General features: G+C 33.5%; 1 protein-coding gene across 1 annotated transcript in view; it reads right to left on the bottom strand.

Annotated features, from left to right (window-relative positions):
- LOC118199963 (uncharacterized) overlaps positions 1 to 9,197 on the bottom strand; it is a 74,707-nt gene extending 65,510 nt beyond the window's left edge. The window contains exon 1 of the mRNA XM_035371870.2: positions 9,034 to 9,197. The gene's annotated coding sequence lies outside the window, so the exon portion shown is untranslated. The remainder of the gene's footprint in view (positions 1 to 9,033) is intronic.
- Positions 9,198 to 20,964: the final 11,767 nt, after the last annotated feature.

The raw sequence follows: 20,964 nt of genomic DNA, 5'->3' as shown, positions 1-20,964 counted from the left end.
TGGATCTTTTAAGTCATTATGGATACCTAGGGATTCTAATTCCCAAAATGCTTTTAACTGAGATGATGTTAATTGATCCTCATCCAAATCCTTCATAAGAACAGCGTTTAAACCTCCAACGGAGGATGGTTTTATGTTTAAAGAGGAATGTATAACTGGACCTTGAATTGACCATCCCATCAGTGTATCGATTAACATCACCGAGCGTTTTGTTTTACCAGAAACTATTTTCCAAAAATAATCTGATCCAATTAAAATGTCAATTTTATGATGATTACTTTCACCATCTTCATAATCAGATAATTTAATATTTAAAGATTGTATCTGGTTATTCAATTCTTGGCTAGGAATTTCTATTAAAGCATTACAAATTTCTGAGGATTCTAATGCTTCAATAGTCAAATGTTTATTTTCGTTTTCGGTATTACATAACTGGAATGGAACCCTACATCTTGTAGTGTTCACTGCAGTATTATTACCAAAAGGTGTGTAAATTTATTTTTTCTTTACCTACGACTGCAAATTGAATTTCTTCGATAAACGTTCATGAATAAATGTTTGTTGACTTCCTGAATCAAGTAAACATTCGTTCACTGAGATCGACCTTCTTCCAACACTTCCATCGCTTATCTTGTATACTTGTTTCGTGTATCTTCTTTCGTTAATCATCTCTATATATCCAAACCATCTTAACATACCTTTCTCAATTCTCAACACTATATCTTTTTTCACTCCAAATCACTCCCTAAAATTAAATTAATACTTCAATTATTAAGTCTTAATTGAACTCCATGGGTATGTCGAATAAAACATGATATTACACTTAATAACGATATTACTTATTGATAAAATTAAATCATGATAGTTACGAACAAACACTAATGTGAATAATGGCCTTTCATCTTCTTGGAATATTTATATAACTCAGGTCTGTATCTTGCTGTTTTTAATTTTAAGCATGATTCCAAGTTCTCATTAATAAGACGATGTTTCAATTTACTTTTAATAAGGTTCACGCTTGAAAATATTGTTCGCATGAATATGTAGACCCGAATAAGGACAGAACATCAAACGCTAGTTTTTAAGCTGATAATATGAATCAGGAATACTATTTACATGTATTAAAAATCAACATATTTTCCTTCTCCAGGTTTTTCAAAGCTGTGAACTAAGGTCTTGTACTGTGAACTAAGGAACTAAGGAACTTGTGCTGTGAACTAAGGTCACATTTGGTTTTCTCCAATGTTTCTATATCAGCGCTGTAAATTTCGAGCTTCATGATTGTTTGCTTTTTAAATAAAGCAATTGGATGTCAAAGTTGCTAATGTCAACATTAAAGGGAGAAAAATTTAATATCTGGTACAGTAGTATTAAGGTTTTTTAAGAACAGCTAACGTCGATTTGTTGTTTCTGAATTCCTGAAACCTGCTGAGAAAAACTTCTTTCATATTTCAAACTGTTGTTTTGAAATAGCAAATGACAATATCAGAATATTTTCTTGGCGGTGTTTTAACAGGCTTGGAAAGTGAATTTAAGTTTGAAGTTTCTCTTTCAAAATCTTGAGTAAAGAGATAATTTGTTTCCAAATTAAATAACTTCTAACATCGAAATAATTGTGTTTCCTTTCCCCTGTAGTTTTCGATTAAGCTGATTTAGAAAAAACGCAATATCAACCATGATATAAAATTTTTGAATCCACTCTGATTGTTCTTTAGTTCTGAATAATAAACACCGTTTCTAAGGAGAAATACTTTAATTTTTGTTAATAAAGATGCGACACGTTTCAAAATGTTTCACGTGATAACCAATGTACTTCGCGTACTTTGAGAAAATCTGTGGACTCACTCACCATTTCAACTAAACATTCTTTGAACTGGCGAAGATTAAGAGCTTTAGTTATAATGGAGTTGATAATCTTAATCACCCAATACATAACTTTGCAAATTTCTTCTGGAAATGTATGCGTAGAAGGCGCTTCTTTATGAATGATATAATGGTAAGTAAGTATCTTGAGACGGAATTTTTTTGTTCTAAATAGCAACAAACCAGTTTTTTTACGCCGGTCATACTTTTCGCCCCGTTTGTTGCAATTGAGACAATTTTGACTTGACTTGTGTCGAATGGAAAGAGAGTGACAATGCGCTTTTACTCTGCATCAGATAAAATAATGTCTGGAGCAACAAAAGGAAAATATGAAGAATCAAGATGAAGGAAATATGAAGAATCAAGATATTTCACTTAGCCGCCATCAGTCGGCGATTGAGACAATTTTATCGAGTGGAATATAATGTTTTTCAGTGCATCCAATTACAGCATTTGCTATGTTTTCCCCACATGTTTGACCTTTGAGTAGCAATAATCTTAAAAGTTCTTATTTGGGACCTGTAAATGAAATAAATCAAATACAAAAAATACAAAAAGTGAAACTTGCTCTATATCATTTATGTTAGAAAACTCATCAACTGCTAGTAATAAAGCCACACTCAAAAAATGAAAGAGACACGTTTGGCTCGCTACCCAATGTTTGCCGACCACTGTTCTAACCATATTTGAGCTTTTAATACCTCCTTTAATAAGTCTTCCATTGGGAAATTAATCTTTAATTTTTTTGATTGAAAAGTTACTCTGTGAATGCATCTCTGTGCAGCATATCTGTTTCTTGTAATACATGTCCTTGATACCCTTGTAATACATGTCCTTGATACCCTTGTAATACATGTCCTTGATACCCGTTTTCATTATAATACAAGCAATCACACTCAATATTCTACCTAACTAAGTAATCTCTGATTTGAGGAAAATAAATCATTACCAGAACAGCACTTTCTTTTTGTAGAAAGAAAAAACGATAAAATGCGACGCTTTTTACCCAAGGATAATAAACCAAAGTTTGAAAAAAAATGTAACTGAATAAAATAATGATTTTTTCTAGCTTTTAAACTGAATAGTACAACTTTGTTCCAATCTAAGAACGTAAAAATCCTACAAAAATTAACTGACTACAACTTCGTTTGAATAGAAGGACATCGAAACGGCACAGAATCGTATTTAGCCAAATTGGCATGAAACTCTTTTTTTTTTCTTTCAAAATTTGCACTTTTGCATCTACATAAATCACGTGTCTGTTTTAATACGTAATTCAGATTTGAAAAGCGAAAGAATAAGGAAACAGTTTTGAAAACTTTTACCCGAAGGTAAAGCTAAATCATTTAAACACGCGAAACTACTATTCTAGAAGAATCTGTTGAACAGTTTGTATTCGTAATATTTTGTCTCTTTTAATAAAAAATAACCTGGTGACTTCTAGAGAATACACGCGTTTAGTAATAATTATAACAATCATTTCTAATTTCATAACGCATTTAACACGAATATATAGTCGCTGTCGATTAGCATTCCATTATCGCTATTCGTTAGTAACTTTTGAGAAAGCACTATTTATTATAAAAAAGTGCAGTGAGATTTATTTGTTCCTACATGCCAGCTATACGATAATTCTACCCAGAAAGTGAAGTTTCAGTTTAATGACTTGGAAGACTCACATGTTAATGGATGATGAATGAATAAAATGACGATCACCTAACATCAAGCCCAAAACGATTAATAGAAAGAAAATACTAATCATGCTAATAGCTGTCAAATTTACATAATAAACCACAGGGTTATTTAATCTGCTGGAACGTTACTATGACAAATAGAGAATGAGCGATGTGTCTAAACGGGATAATAGCCAGTAATATCCTATTTTTACTTCCCTGTACCAAGTAACGGAAGTACTGTAATAGCGAAAAATTTCAGATTCAAAGGGGAAAATATCCATTTGAACAGTTCTCGAAACTAATTCAACGATGTTTTTGCGTGACATTTGTACGTACGGGCGGAATAAAAGACTGTTTTTGCCCAAAAGGGGAAAATGTAAAGCGGATTCAGAAAGAGAGTTTTCTTCTTGTCGTCTGTACGTATGTATATATGTACCTCGCAAAAATCCAGAAAGAGTAGCCGTAGAAGGTTGAAATTTTGTATATACACTGCTATAACTTGTCGTTGTGCACCTCATTATTTCGTTGCGATTGGCAATTAATGAATTTTAAAGGAATTTCATTATCTTTTAAAATTTTGGTCATAATTAGAATTTCTTCTTTTTGTGTTTCTATTTCAGTGTAAACTTTTTTAACTCTGATAATTTGGTTAATAATAGTATTTGCAATAACTTTTTTTAGATACGTTGGAGTTCCAATTCTAAGTTTATTAGTAGAAAAATTGAAATCTTTTCTTTTATTAAAATGTTTAATTTCTGTTAGATTATGAAGACTTAGATAAACTATTTCTGTTTGTTTTTTTATTGATCTTACTTATTTTTAGACGATTTGTGTACATGTTGCCGTTTTCGATGAGGTTAAAATTATTGAAAGTAATAATGTCATCAACATATCTATAATTGTGTTCAAATTTACTGAAATCGTTATCAGAAAGGCTGTTTAGGAATTTGAATTCTTTAAAAAATAGAAATAAGTTACAAATACGAGTGGAATATGAACGTCCCACTGGAATTGTTTGTGTTTGCAGGTAAAGAAAATGTGAATATATAATACAGCGAAAAATAATAATATAGCGAAAAATAAGGGAATTTTTTCAATTTTTGTAAATCCAGAATATTAAGTAGAGATTAAAAATCTTATGAAAAAAGTAAGTTATGAAGTTTAGACCTAATAAATTACATTGCATAGAAAGTATTTCTAAAGATAGTATTAATTTCATCATGAAAGTTAATTCTCAACTTAGCTTACCTTCACATCTATTTAAAGAATGGAAGAATGAGATTATTACTCAAATTAAAAAGAAAATTAAGAATATTCAAGGATTTAAAGGAATTAAAAACTGGAAAAATTTACTTCTGAAGTTTTCGCGATCAAAAAAGCAATTTACCATAACCAAAATTGATAAAGCAAACAATAATTTCACTATTTTATGAAAAAAAAAATTCTACAACAATATAATTGAAAATGAACTAAAAAATTCTTCTACCTATAGTATCTGCAAAAATAAATAAAGAACTGTTATTGAAAAAATTTCTGCTTTTTACAAAAAATGGAGAATTTCTCTCTTCTCTGCAAATAACAGATTTGCCAGTCTTTATGCCTTACCAAATTTTCATAAAAATCCAGAAAATTTAAGTTTATAGCCAATAGTACTAGAAACTTCGAAAAGAATTTTGCTAAATTTCTATATACATTCCCACTCTGTTACCTGATTCGGTGAGCTTAGTTTTTTTAATTCTTATATGTGGTTAAATTGTGCATTTTTTGCTTTAAAAGTGATTAAATTATGTATTTTGCATGTTCCGATCAAGTTTTTTATGCCTTTCGTTAATCTGAATGCGATAGTTCTAGAATTATCAACAATTTAAAAGTGATGAGTTAAGCCTAATGAACCGTCATTTGTTTACATTTGAAACTGAGTAGAATAGTGAATTAAATCAGATTCTGCCCCTTCAGTATCTTTTTGCCGAGTGGGACCAAAAGTAAAATTTCAGTTTTGTGCGCGGAAAAATCTGCCTTCTTGCCCGTTGGCCGAGTGTGGAAGCCCTAATTTTAATTGTAAAAAAAAAAAAAAAATTAACTGTTTTGATGGTATTTGGTGTTTTATGGGGTTTTTTTTATTTTACAATTTTTAAGGAAGATTCCTTGAGTTTTTATGTATATTTGCTTTGCCGTGAAGTGAGAACTGATTAATTGAATGAGAAATATATCTCTGATGAAATTCGAGAGAATAAGTTTAAATGGAATGCAGCAAAAATCGTTTTGTGTTTTCTAATAACGCAGAAGCCTGTCCTGAAAGATTTTAATATCGAGATTTTTACCAAAATATATGTTTTAATAGTCTTTAAATGAAATCTGATCACTACAAGGATTTATATCCAGTAGTATTTAATGTATAAAATTTTGTAGAAAATATTTACGAAATTTTTCGTTTCCGCACAAAGAAAAAGTTTTTTTAATTAAAAGAAAATAAAAGTAAAGATATGATGATGATACCAGAAACAGCTATATCATTACCACCTAGTCAATATCTTTAACGCATTTTTCAAATGACTTCAAGTGAAAACGGAAAATGCAGGCCCTGTTGAATACTTTCTGATTCTTGGTGAAACATTCTTGCAACACAAATAACTGAACAGGTTTGTTGCATGATTGCCGCATGAAAAGATCAATCTATAGTTGAACCCGTGCAAGGCGTGAACCCTGTATTCCATAATTATTTAGAAGATTTGTAAAAAGCAATAAATAGAAGCGAGGTTGCGGACTACATGTTAGCAACACACAGAAGCATGGAAAGGTGAAAGATCACGATACTAATGTTTAATTAAGAACAACAAAACCATCATTCCTCTATATTTCTTCTAATGGCTAGTTAAAAGGTTCAGTTTGAATATTTCCCTTACTGTTGAGGAAATTTCAGGGTGATAAAAAAGTAAAGAAAAAAAAATTAAAATCTGAAATCTTTTTAGATTTTAAATCAAGCCCAAAAAGGCGGTTTTTTTTTTAACATTTTGTGTGTTACCTTTATTTATTAAATATCACGTTTTTCGAGCTTAACCATAAAATTCAATTCAACAGCAATATCACAAAATATTTTAAAAGAGCATTTCTTTAGAATTTCTGACACACTGCTTCATGCACTGGAGGAAAAAAAAAATTTTTTTCCCGTATAGTATTGCCATTGCACGCTTTGAAATCGTTGAGTTTGTTAATCAAAAATTCGTTAAAGTTTTACAAATATTGGAATAGATAATAAAACAAATTCAAAATTCGGGCTTTTAAGTGACCATGTTCGGTTGGATGACTATGTTATTCACAATTTCATGGCTCTAGGTATGGTTGCTTTTCAAAAAAAGGTTCAGAATCACTGCTCTTGTGATTCTATTTCAGTAAGTTTTCGCAGCATTCCGATATTCGCATTTAAAATTTTCTATGAAATGATCTGTTTCAGTGTATGAAATATGATCAGATCCCACCGTATCGTCAATGATCATTCGCTCCCAGATCACATTCGATAGGTGGACGTACGAAGAGAAAGTGAGACGTGTGATACATAATACGCTAGGAGCGAAGAGGTTGAAAACCAACAGAAAAGTTTTAGAGTTTGAAATTTCAAATACATTTACTACGCCATAAGCTATTATTACTTGGAGACATAAAATTTAAAATTATACATTATTATTGAAATTAAAACAGTACATTAAAAGAATATTCGCCGAATTTTTATTGCCCACTCTTCATTTTGATGTTCAGTCACTTTTTCTTATATAATATCTTTTGTATACTTTCTTATGAATTTATTTTAGCCTTTGCTGAAAACATGCCTCCTTACCTTTACCTTGATACACGTTTCGAAGCAACCCAACATCCACATTTTATAAAGGACAAATACGTTTTGTTCAATTTTTTGTATTAAATACATAAATGAGTATAATTGTTTTTTATCTTTCCATAATTTTCTCTTTGTTTCCTTTTTTATTATCTAAAACCTGTATACTTGTCGTATAGTCCCCCTCTTTTGGCGCACTCAAGGATTTTAAATTTACCATTTATTTTAGCGGTTATTTACCGGTTAAAATTTATAGGTAATTGGATAAAACTGCCAACTGAAACTGATTTGGCGGTAATTTACCTGTAATGGCATTTAAGGATTAAAAAAATCACAAATTCAAAATTTCGTCAAAGATATTAAATTTTGAGATTAAATATCTCCGTCATTTTGTTTCTCGTACGACAGTGAAATAGTTTCTGTTTTAGTTTTCATAACAAGTCGAAAACTTTCTTAAATATAAGTACAGGGAGTGGAGGAACGTATAAAAAGTTTAAATTTCGTAATGTTGACAAAATCAATTTCTTTAAGTTAAAAAATGGCAAAACATAAATTTTTGAGTCTTTTAAAACATGTTTGCAAGTAGAAATACATATCTACGACCAATGGTTGATAAAATGCGTAAGGAATTTTGTAGACACTGTGTATATGTATAGTTATGTTATGTTGTTTTGTGCGCAGTGCATAGCTTTATTTATTTGCTGATGGCTTATCGTTGTAATTTTTCCATTGTTTCATAAAAAACAAATTTAATTTCTATCAGACTATCCGCTTAATATGCAACCTGCTAATCTGAGAGCAGTCTGTCGAGATTTGAATTTACATTTTGTTATGAAATTAATTAAGAAACCAAATTTTAATTTGAAACATCACTCGCTATATCCTTAATACTTTTTTTTACAGAAAATTATAAAAACACGAAAAGATAAAGAGAAATATAGGGTAACAAGACTGATTACAGAAAATTTCGTACTATTAAGGGCCTGTTTTTATCCATCGACAACAATATGTTATTTAATTTTAAGTAACCTGAAATATGTAAACGCTGTTACTATCGAACGTTTTAAAAGAATTGTTAGCTGAAAAAAAAAAGTTCTAACTGACTTTTTTAAACGAATTAAATTCAGTGACATTGTCAAGTTCTGTTTTCAATATTTTAACATTTCTTAAACTTACATTCTCCATTTCTAATATATTTATTCTTCCGTTAATTACATTATGCTCTTTTTATCTTCAGTACTGATTCAGTTTCCGCAAATGACTTTACTTTTTAGAATAAACTTATTGAAAATATTACTAAACTATTAATAGTATTTTTATGTTCATTAAAATATGATTTACTCTCCTTCCCTTTGTTTTATTTTTTTTTTCAACTACCCTTCAGTTAGCTGTGATTTGGAGTTAACAGTGGAAATCGTTCTCCAATACATCAGAAATTGACTGTAAATCGCACTATATATAACTGCAGTACTTGCTGGAGAGGAAATTCCCCGTTTCACGAAAACGATAAACAGAGATAAAATACTTATATAGAAAGGCTGTGTAAATTTTTTTATTTATTTTTACGTTTATTTAAAAAATCTGACAGTTACAAAAATTTAAACTATATCGAATTTACCGGGGAAAAAAAACTTTTTGACTTTTAACAGGAAAAAGATTTCTTACCTTCAGCCAGAATCTCTATGCATTCCGATGCGCAGTTGTTTATATTTCTGGATGAAATCCAGTCTTTGGAGCGATAATCGCGCGACTTAAACGTTGAAGACACAAGGGCCTAAATGTTTTCCTCTAAAGTTCGAATTGCCGCACACGCACTTTTTCCTACCGATTTCCTTGCACATGCCAGCTTGAATCTTAATATCTTCTAAAACTGGTTTGCTACAAATGGCGATTTAGCTGATGATTTGGCCTTCACCGCTTTGTGCACAAGTTCAGTGGTAATTGGTCGCTTGCAACTTAAAATCATCATCTATTTCGTGGTGGTAGACAAAAGGAAAAAATAGCATCATTGAAAATACCGTATGATTGTAGACAAATGATAGTGAAACAAAAGTTGTATAATTTACTTGTAATACATTGTTACGCATATGAACAAAAATGCAAGTGTGAAATTATGCAAAATTTAAGCGTCGAAATTCATTTTAGTTTTATAAAATAAAGAGTGCTTAATTTATTTATTCATATACAATAAATTCTAAAGCATGATGCAGAATTGCTAAACTGACTTGCATCTCTTTTTACATATTTTAGATCGACTATCATTCGCAATTTACAAAATTCTAAAAGTGATATCTTCCCCTTTTTTTTTTAGTTCAACAAATTTAATCTAGATATTTGACCGGGTTTCTAATTACTTAATCACTTTCCTACTTCCAGGTCTTTGCTCACTGTCCAATGTTAAGAGTTAACGGAGGTCAACAACTGATCTAAACATTTTCCCTAAGAAAATCAGGGTATAAGGTATTTCTCCCACCTTCCTAGCGTCCTTCGGGGTGTAGTGGTTCTGCACGCTGGGCCGGTATTCCAGAGGTCCGTGGTTCGATTCCCGGCGAAGGCGGTTGCTAATTTTTCATCTCTTTGACATCCAGAAAAATCTTAATGACTCTACAAGAGGCGCCCGAACTAAAAGGGTTGTGGATGATGATTCTCCGCACGAAGGATTTGGCGACTAGGTCCCCTAAAACCCTAGTCACCCTTTAAAAAGTGGAGTATATAAGGTATTTCTCCTACTTTCCTAGCGTCCTTCGTGGTGTAGTGGATCTGCACGCTGGGCCGGTATTCCAGAGGTCCGTGGTTCGATTCCCGGCGAAGGCAGTTGCTAATTTTTCATCTCTTCCAAAAAATGGCTTCCAAAAAAATCCTAATGACTCTACAACGGTATCGAATTCATAATTTTTTACATCATTTTTCTGTGCTGTAAGTTGTTGTTCTGCTTTTTTCATACTGTCTTCAGAAGTTGAATCGGTTTGAAGCAGCTTAAAACAGATTTAAGTTTAGCAATTATGTATCATGCTTTTCTGTGTATATAAATACATAAGTTTAGATAGTTAAAATTAAACAATCTTTATTTTATATCAGCCTGATAGATTATACAGTGATAAGCAAAATAATTGCCTTTTTGCATTTATGACAGGTTTTCTTCATACGCAGAACACTCTCGATAGTCATGAAATTTTTCGGCATTTAGAGCAAACTGTTGCCTCTTATTTTTCAATATTTACCTTCTTAGTTGTATTCTGATCATGTTTACTTAAATTTTGCATTATGCTTCATCTTTTGTTATATTCATTTGAAGCACTCTTATTTCTGTACTTCACTCTTATTTTTTCACTTCTTATTTCTGTAAGAAGCACTCTTATTTCTGCAGACCTATAAATATCAAGAAATGTTTCTAATATAATTTATATTTCGTGCTATAATCTTGCTCTCAGTATATCGTCTTAATACTCCAAACAATATCACCTTTTATTAAAGTAATTACTTACATACTCATGATCTAGCTTTCTTTCGAAGGTCAATTACATAATTATCTATAATTTCAGATTCTATTTGATTTCTAGTAAAACATATCTATCATATGCAATAAATTTCTTAGAAACACAGTATTCTGTAAATAGTGTCCTTAATTTAATCTAATTTAAGTTATTTGCTACTTCCTAAGTGTAATGTATTATGGCTTAGAAGTCTGTGAATTCCTGATATATAAATTATTAGCTCATTGGCTCTTACTTTTCCTTTTTTTTTTTTTTTTTTTTTTTTGTAAACGGTTTGCTGCATTATAAATTTCAAACGACTGAAACCAATTTTTTCAGTTGAAGGTATGATTTTCGTTCATACCTTTCATCAGTTCAGGCATTCGATTCCAAAAATAAATCACTCCTGATACAATACAAATCAGAGTCCAATTTGAAATATCCACACTTATTTATTTATATTCATAAAAATTCTAAAGCAGGATACAGAACTGCTAAGATAATTTGTTCTAACGGTAATTTCAGAGCATAATTTTATACGCTATTACTAACACCTTGACAAAAAGTCTTAGCTAGGAAACCATGTGTACATAATCCTAAACGAAGAACCAAAGTTGGAAAAAGGCAAGAAAAGAAAAATAAAATGTGCCCCAGGCCTCGTAAATAACCATCTAAACTGTCTTCTTTCCTTCTTTTTTATACATTTTAAATTGGTTCCCATTCGCAAGTTACAAAATTCTAAATATTACTTTTTACATAGATGTGTATAAAGTATTTCTCCCGCCTTTTTAGCATACCTTCGTGATGTAGTCGTCAGCACGCTCGATTCGTATTCAAGAGTCATGGCGAGGCTCATCTATCATCTCACCTGCTTCCAAAATACCTGATGTCTCTACAGTAGCTCCCGAACTAAAAAGGTGGTGGATGATGATTCTCCACCACCAGCATTTGGCGACTGGGCCCCCTAATTCCCAGTTGCCCTTTAAAAGGGGGAGTATATAAGGTATTTCTCCCGCCTTTTTAGCATACCTTCGTGATGTAGTCGTCAGCACGCTCGATTCGTATTCAAGAGTCATGGCGAGGCTCATCTATCATCTCACCTGCTTCCAAAATACCTGATGTCTCTACAGTAGCTCCCGAACTAAAAAGGTGGTGGATGATGATTCTCCACCACCAGCATTTGGCGACTGGGCCCCCTAATTCCCAGTTGCCCTTTAAAAGGGGGAGTATATAAGGTATTTCTCCCGCCTTCTTAGCATGCCTTTGTGGTGTAGTGGTCAGCACACTCGACGCGCATTCAAGAGGTCCGTGGTTCGAGTCCCGACGAGGAACTTGCTCATTTTTCATCTCACCTGCTTCGAAATAACTTAATATCTCTACACGTGTTATGCGTTTAGTTGCTTCTAACAAAATTCTATGTTCCTCAGTAAAAATTAAATTCTACATAAATTTTCAAATTTACAGAAACAACTGGCTTTGATTGTTTTAAAGAACAGAAAAATAAAATTAAAAATAAAAAGTAAAATCTGAAAAGTTTCAGATTAATTCTCCCTACGCTACGAGAAGACTTGATTTCTTCGGAGGCGAAGATGGTACTTCGCTTGATGATTCGGATGATCTAGTATACGCGGCTGTTGAACTATTGCTGAAGAATATTTGTGAACAGCCACTAAAAATAATTGGAGTTGATGGTGATACTCCATACCGAGTGAAGGCTGACTTCAAACGGTCAATTGCAATAACGGTTTCTATTCCCTTTATCGGAATGGGGAAGTGTTTATGGATAGGGACCATAATATAATGCAATAGCGACCATTATACCGCTGTAGCAAAGGTGCTTTCACTATGCCATTGTCCACAGAAACATGAGAACAAGTCTTTAAGGAAGTGTATACAAAACAGAAAGGTTTAGTACGTGCAGAAGTAGAAGCGAGAGATAATTCTCGCATGTGGTGCATAGATGCTGGAAGAAAACTGGAGGATCCTTCTTCAGCATTTAGTTAGAAGGTTGTAAATATTCTCCTGGTATAGATAAAGTTATTCCATCGAGCATCTCAGAACAAGTACTACGCCCTTGGTCGACAGTTATAGTCTTTAGGACTCCGAATCTTGCAGTCCAGTCTGTAACAATTATGCGAGCGACAGTGTCATCATTAATATCCCCGTACATGTATCGCTTCTGGCCAACGAGAGAAACTACCCACAGAGATGGCAAGGTATGAATATCCCTCAGATGGAGGCAAGGGTCCTACAATATCCAGGTGAAAGTGATCGAATCTTTCAGAAATAACATTAAACGATTGTACAGATCTACGAGTGTGTCTGTGAATTTTCGACTTTTGGCAGTCTATTCACGTGACCAATTCGATATGTCTTTAGATTGAGTAACGTAACGTCTCTAGAACGTATGGTCGAACTTTTCCAGTGCAAACATCATAGTAATGTTTTAAATTGAGAAAGTTGGAATTGAAGTGATGTATCGGGCTTAGAGTAGGTCAGATAACTGGGTATCTTTAGCTTGCTGCTTAATAACTGTAGAAAAGTCGGTTGAGGCTATATAGATCTTATTTATACAGGGTAAAGTGTTAATTTATACAGGGTCAGCCACAATATTGTCGGATCCAGTAACATGTCTGATATCCTTACTGAATTGTGATATGTATAGTCTCAAGTGTCTGCGTTGCCGAGAGGAAGCTGATTGAGACCTTTCTGAAAATGCGAAGATCAAGAGTTTATGGTCCACGTATATTGTAAAATGCCTACGCTGCGAAAAACGTAGATGGCTAAGAGCTCTTTATCACAGATGCTGTATTTTTCAAAGATTATTTCTTGCTTTTACCTTTGCTTGGTACTATACTTTCACTTCATTTCTTTCAAAACTTAGTTGTTTACCGTAACCGCCACAAATCCTTTGATGTCCTTGAAGCAGCAGAATAATAAATAAGTTTGACCGTTAATGAAAAAATAAACGTTAACGACTCGGTATGAGTGTTTGCTTAGGTAAAGAATAGTTTTGCTAATCAGCTTCGCAAAAATATGAGAATTATTAATAAAATTCTGTCGAAAAAGTGGAAATATAATAATAGACACATAGCTATATCATAATAGAGGAATGACATAATAAGAATATTAAGAACATAAAATAAAAATATCATAATAGAGCCTCAGTACCAACAGATTAGTATTACGAATGATTATTTACATTATTATAAAGTTTATTTGTTCTAAATACATTTAGAAAATTTTGACACGAATTAATATACTTAAGTACTTTAATTAGTAACAGAGGGTTATGGCAAATGGTTGTTAATAGGGCCTAAATAATCTTCCAAAATATCAGTTTACCAGACATATCCCTAATTATCATCGCATAAAACACTGCTGCGATTTATAATCTCAGACTGCCACTGGCCATTACTGAGTTGGACTATCAAAGTGTCTGAGAAAAGCCAATTGCTGATCTCAATCAACTGCTGATCTTAATCAACTGCTAATCGGGCCCTGATTCATGCTTATTCACTGAAAATTCAGTGTCAAATTTTTGGACAACCATCATTACTTCCTACATCTAAGGAAAGTCGACGAGAGGTGAATTCAGTCAGAGTTGGGTGGTGCACCAATATGAATCAGCTGACTACTCATTGCTCATGCATTTCACTCTGGTTCTGTAGTTTTATGCTTTGTATATGAGTTTTATGTTATAAAATATAAAGAGGTTAATATTGGTGTAGTCCGAGAATGAATATGAAAGTGGGAATGATGATGACATTTATAATAATAAAATTTTATTGCTTCTGAAATGAATGCTGTTGTCTTAAAAAAGTCTTCCAAAGAAACTGGATGTGCTGGACCGTCAGAAAATGCAGACAAAATGTCAAGCACAGAAATCTCAAATGAAATTAGAGGTACTCGAAGGAAGTACGAGACATATCGTAAAAGAAGGAAATAATGAAAGTATGCCAGGCAACCTTTGCCTGGAAGAAACTTTCTGCCTGATGAAAAACTGTTGAAGGAAACTCTCTGTTATTTATTAAAATTTAGGTGCACATAGATGATTTATAGGTCAGGTTTTTTAGCTCATTGTTTTTGCTATATAGGTAATTGTAATAAGGGAAGATTTGGCATTGAACAAATGCTGTTACTGAATAGTAACTAGCGAAACAAAAGTTATTAAACATATTTAAAAATAAAAAATATATATTTTAATATACTTCTCCTGCCTCGACAAAACTTTTCACATATTTTCATTTTGTGAGGATGCGTTTTTTTGCTGCTAACAGTACATAACAAGAACAAAAATTCTTGTAATATACGATTAGTTCTCTGTAGCTTCTGAGTTGAAGGTGTACATTAGTGAAAAGAGGTTTGAAGCAGTTATATAAATATCTGAATTTTCGAAATTCTGGAATCGCTGCACACTAGGCAGATGTCTGAAGTTCCTTCCTGAAAAACAACATCCCTAATGCAGTGAACTATCCGTTGTTCTCCAGAGTATGAATAATTTAAATTAATGTGATAATGATTAACTAGGCTTTTAAAAGTGTTTCTTACATTTAAGTACAGAAAGTATGATGGTAAATATAGCAAATAGAGGCGAGCCAAATTATGCAAAAGTCTGAAGCAGTACTCTGATACATGATGATTGCAAAAATCAATAAATTTACACGTTTAAGAATCAAAGCAAATCACTGGACTCAAATCGATTAAAACTGTTGATTTTTGGAAAAAGAAAAGTGTTGTCTCTCATTTTTAAAACATATATTTTAATATACCAAGAAAAATATTAGAAAGTAAGAAGTTATAAATTCCTTGTTAATGAAGAAATATTATAAATTCATCAGAAGTTTAAAAAATCTTACTTTCCGAACTATTGGATCGGACAAACCTTGTTTAATCGTCTTAGTTTTTGGCAGCAACTTCTAAGCTATGTCCTGTTCTGTTTCTTTGTTTTGTACTCCGAACATTTTTTCCGGATAATTTTGTCTGAGTGATTTATGTGGGTTTTTATTAGGCGGAAATGGTGACATAAAGTAATCTTATTAGCGTAGATGTCCAAGTTATAATAAAGTAATATTATGGCAATACGAAGCTGAAAATTAAAAAAAGTTGCTGTTCTTGTTTCAGATGACCGAAACTTGCAATTTAATGCATTCGTCGTAAATGGTCACCCCTTCTGTCCTTTAACTGTCTCATTACCAGGGTACACTACAAAGGGATGAGCGAATTACTCCCTCGAGAAAGATGAAACTCCGTTTCAGTGTAAACGAGAACATCCTAAGACACGTATCTGACGTAAGTGGACTTTCGGCCTTACATTAAGTCTCCCCCCCCAATGTAGCAAAACTACTACATGCTTACAAACATCTACGCCTTCTCTGAAACTCAATTCTTCCGGGGCTAATGCTATGTCAACAGACTTCCGTGCCACCATACCAACCAGGCAGCTGACTAAAATACTTTATGATAGTTATTAATTTGATATCATAATGACTATCGTTAGTATAAATAATGTTACTGTAGTCATTAAAAGATAATCAAGTAAGGTTATCATAGTCTTCTTATTGTTAGAAATGTTTTCTAGTAAATATATTTGCCAGGCAATAAGATGGCAAGAGTATAAATAATGTTACTGTAGTCATCAAAAGATAATCAAGTAAGGTTATCATAGTCTTCTTATTGTTAGAAATGTTTTCTAGTAAATATATTTGCCAGGCAATAAGATGGCAAGAGTATAAATAATGTTACTGTAGTCATCAAAAGATAATCAAGTAAGGTTATCATAGTCTTCTTATTGTTAGAAATGTTTTCTAGTAAATATATTTGCCAGGCAATAAGATGGCAAGAGTATAAATAATGTTACTGTAGTCATCAAAAGATAATCAAGTAAGGTTATCATAGTCTTCTTATTGTTAGAAATGTTTTCTAGTAAATATATTTGCCAGGCAATAAGATGGCAAGAGTATAAATAATGTTACTGTAGTCATCAAAAGATAATCAAGTAAGGTTATCATAGTCTTCTTATTGTTAGAAATGTTTTCTAGTAAATATATTTGCCAGGCAATAAGATGGCAAGAGTATAAATAATGTTACTGTAGTCATCAAAAGATAATCAAGTAAGGTTATCATAGTCTTCTTATTGTTAGAAATGTTTTCTAGTAAATATATTTGCCAGGCAATAAGATGGCAAGAGTATAAATAATGTTACTGTAGTCATCAAAAGATAATCAAGTAAGGTTATCATAGTCTTCTTATTGTTAGAAATGTTTTCTAGTAAATATATTTGCCAGGCAATAAGATGGCAAGAGTGTGCTGCTGCGATGCTGAAGCACCGGGCTATGGAATTTGTGATTGCTTTGTCTCTGCAAAAAAAGAGCGTTATATGTCCATCGGCTTGCTCAAGAAGCTGACAGTAGAGCAAGACAAAAAGGAGATATACTGATGCCATTACTTAAAAAATTTTCCATGAACACTGGTCGACTTAGAAAGAGGTTATATTCTAGTACTGGCGTCAATGCTTGATCAGCGACGGATGCATCATCTACGTTATCCATGAATGGTCATAAGCCTGTTTGCTCAAAAATTCATGGATAAGCAATAATAATAAATAACTACAATTGGCTTCTGCATTGTGGCGCATTATTTGAATTAACGTTCGAAATATTAATATACTCTCTTGATTCAACATGGCCTCTCATTAGTATGGAGCACATAAAATACCAAAGTACCTAGGCGTTATTCTTCATAAACAGTTAATTTTCGAGCCATATTGTTGATGGAAAAATAAAGCTCAAAAAGTGATTATGAATATTTATTCTATAATCGAAAAGAATTTTCCCTTAAAGGTTGAAATTAAAGAAATTATCTACCTGCTGACGATTGCAACAGCCTCACCTGAATGATGGCTACAGTAGAAATAATACATTTCTGCTTCAAAATTTACATAACAATGCGCTAAGCAAGGCCAGGGCAAGGATTAGGTAAGTGTGGCACTTGCGTCAGGTGAGCAAATAGAAGGTATGCCAAATCGGCTATGAAATTTTTAGAAATTCATTTTCAATAGATATTATGATTGTTAACTTTGGAAGAGATTAAGAAGTATCAAAAGAATTTTGTATCATAAAAAGTCTAGATGCAGAGAATAATTAATAATATTAATTTATTCTTAAATGCTTTGAACTTTCACAGAACTGTACACACTCAATTCTTTAGTTTTAATAAGCATATATTAACTTCGGTTCGTTAATTCCAACAGTAACATTTATCATTGAAACAAATGAACTGAAGACAATTTACACCTGCTTACGCTAATGGATTCAGCTGCATAGATTAATTTGTCTGTAAAGCGCCATTATGTAGACATTAGTAGTTCAATACTATATCCCTTTAATTTAAACCCTTTAATTTTTACTTCGCCATAGCAAGCTTTCAGAAATCTAGTAACTCATAATGGACAGTGACTAACTGTTTGCAGTCTCTTTCAGAAGACCTAATGAACTACAGCTCATGAAATTACACTGGTCCATTAAAACAATATTGCATAACACTGGGATCGATGAATGGATGAAACAAGGCCCACTGAAACAACAGTGGGATTGATGGAACAAGGATGCTTGAAATAAAATATTTGGTATCATAAATATTTTGCTCTTTTTCTTCTTGATCACGTAGTGGGGAGACGGCGTTAAACCAATTAACCAAATGGTAAAGGTGTGGTGCCCGTCTTGCCCGTTCCTAAATCCTAAATCGTTTTCTTATGTGTGCGTGTGTGTAGAATTTGCAATTGAACAAAATGTATAGTTCAAGATTTTATCTTCCTGTATCCATATTTAATTTGCGTCGGAACTGTACAGTTGGTTTTATTTACCGCTGTTTCTTTATACACATTGGAGGAATTAGTGAATTGCACATTACTTTGGTACCTTACTTTGCTATATCATGGATCAAAGCGCACGTTGGCAGGAAGAGTAATGAAGAAGTGAATACCCTAGCAAAACAAGCCTCTAAAGGTATAAATGCAACGAAACTAACTATTCCCATGGCCAAGCTCCCACCTCAAGATGCAACTCAAAAAGAATCCGAGAATAAACCTCACCCCAAACATCGTCAGTAAACAAATAATATCGCTGATCTCAGGCCACGGCCCTTTCACCACATATTCCTACAAGAGGAATATCGCACATTCAGATCTATGCGTATATGGGGAGAGGGCGGCTGATCCAGAGCACTACCCATTCACATGCATCATAACAACAAGTCTGCACCCGAGAAGACCAAGACTAGAAGAAGATGCAATTTACGTCAAATGCGCAATCCGTAATAATAATACACGAACATTAACGAAATCTAGAATTATTAGTTGGTGAGGAGAATTTCTGGTAGAGAAGTGTGAGTTTTGCTCCATGTCTTATGTTAAATACACTCTGTGACAAAAAATATATGTACCCAGAAGGAAACGAATTTCTATCACAAAACTTAATATGTATGCAGTGTATGAGGAGATAAACAAATGACTACAAATTCAGAACAAAAGATCGTTTTATTAAGAAGTTATAGCATGAAAAAGGTTACCGATTACTAAGTAGTATAACCATTTCTGGCAGTTATACAAACCGAAACACGGCGCAGCATCGAATCAAGTAACTCACATATGACCCTGTGTGGAATATCATGCCATAATCTTTACAAATCGGCGGTTAATTCACCAATCTTGTCAAACGTACTCTATTGGTGAGATGTCAGGTAACCTGGCAGGCGACGGGAGTGCATTGTATTCCTGAAATTACTATTGGTAGAGTCTCAATATATGTAGATGAGCATTGCCTTGCTGATAAATGGCACCTGGATGATTTGATACCATAATGATATACTACTTGAAACCATTTTAACGCCGGTTGCAGGGCGTTAAAATGGTATCAAGTATATCCTTTCATGTAACTGCGAGCCGTCATAGTGCCTTGAAGGACGATTAGAGTGATCGTGTGTCCCAACAAATCGCTCTTCACACTCTCACACCTTATATAATCGTCGTATGCCGCTCGACAACAAATGGCGGATCGGACCGCTGGCCTGGTCGCCTCCACAAGCGTGTGCGTTGGTCATCAGCTTTCAGAGTGAATCGGGATTCATCGCTGAAGATCAAACGCCTCCAGTCGGGCACACTCCAGCTTGCCCGAATTCGGAAAAAATCCAGTCGTTACTGCCTATGATGTGGGATTACTCGTAGACGTCTTAACGGACATCAGTAGTATATACCATCATTGGCCAATCGGCGTTCTTAGGATACCCTGATCCTCCGCGACGGAAAACCATCCCTTCCGTGATCCATTGTCACCAACACCGAGCAACTACCATATCTCTCCGACCGAGTTGGTGGTTGATACACTTAGTCGACCAATCTGCTTCTCTGAGCCTACTATATGCCCCTTCTCAACTGTACCGCCGCCAATTACGTCTCAGGGGCATCTCTAGCCACAGTGTCGTCCATCCAAGTCGACAGATTTGTTTGAATAGCCCTACGACATGAGTCTAGTCTAGTCTGCACGGCTATTGCCGAAGTGTCGCGCAGCTGCGCAACTTATCCGGCTCTTGAAAATTAAGCCCAAGGGGCGCATGACTTTGAATTTTTCATGACAAGTTTCTAGGAGGTCAAAGGTGGCTACAGGGGGCAACCAGGAGTCGCAAGGCCAAAGAGTAGCGCGCGCATCAAGAAATTTGCAAAGCAGGAGCCGTGAGGATCTGTATGATATGTTTGTGTTGTATCATAAAAGAAGACACAGACAGAATCCAATAGTTTCAATCATGACATCTGAATTAATATATATCATAACAATTAAACATAAGCATGGTCTTTGTTGGATAATTTCCAAATATATGCAAAACGTCCGAAATAAAATAAATATAATAAGATTTATACCTAGAAAACCATATTGCATCTTATTGCCTGAACGAATGAAATCATCGGCCTCAGATCAACAGCATTACAAACTTGGAATGGGTCTACCGGTGTTTTGACTGTACTCATTCGAGGGTACTCTTTCATCTAATTGGGATACAATTTCATTCTCAAACAGTATTTACCTACATGTACACATTGCTTTTTTTACGTTTATAAAAGGCAAATGAT

Source organism: Stegodyphus dumicola, chromosome 7 (assembly GCF_044657685.1).
Source record: "Stegodyphus dumicola isolate Sdum_Otavi_A_Nest chromosome 7, ASM4465768v1".
Lineage (NCBI taxonomy): Eukaryota > Metazoa > Arthropoda > Arachnida > Araneae > Eresidae > Stegodyphus > Stegodyphus dumicola.
Note: the sequence above shows the minus strand (reverse complement) of the source record. Positions and strands in the feature narration are given on the sequence as shown.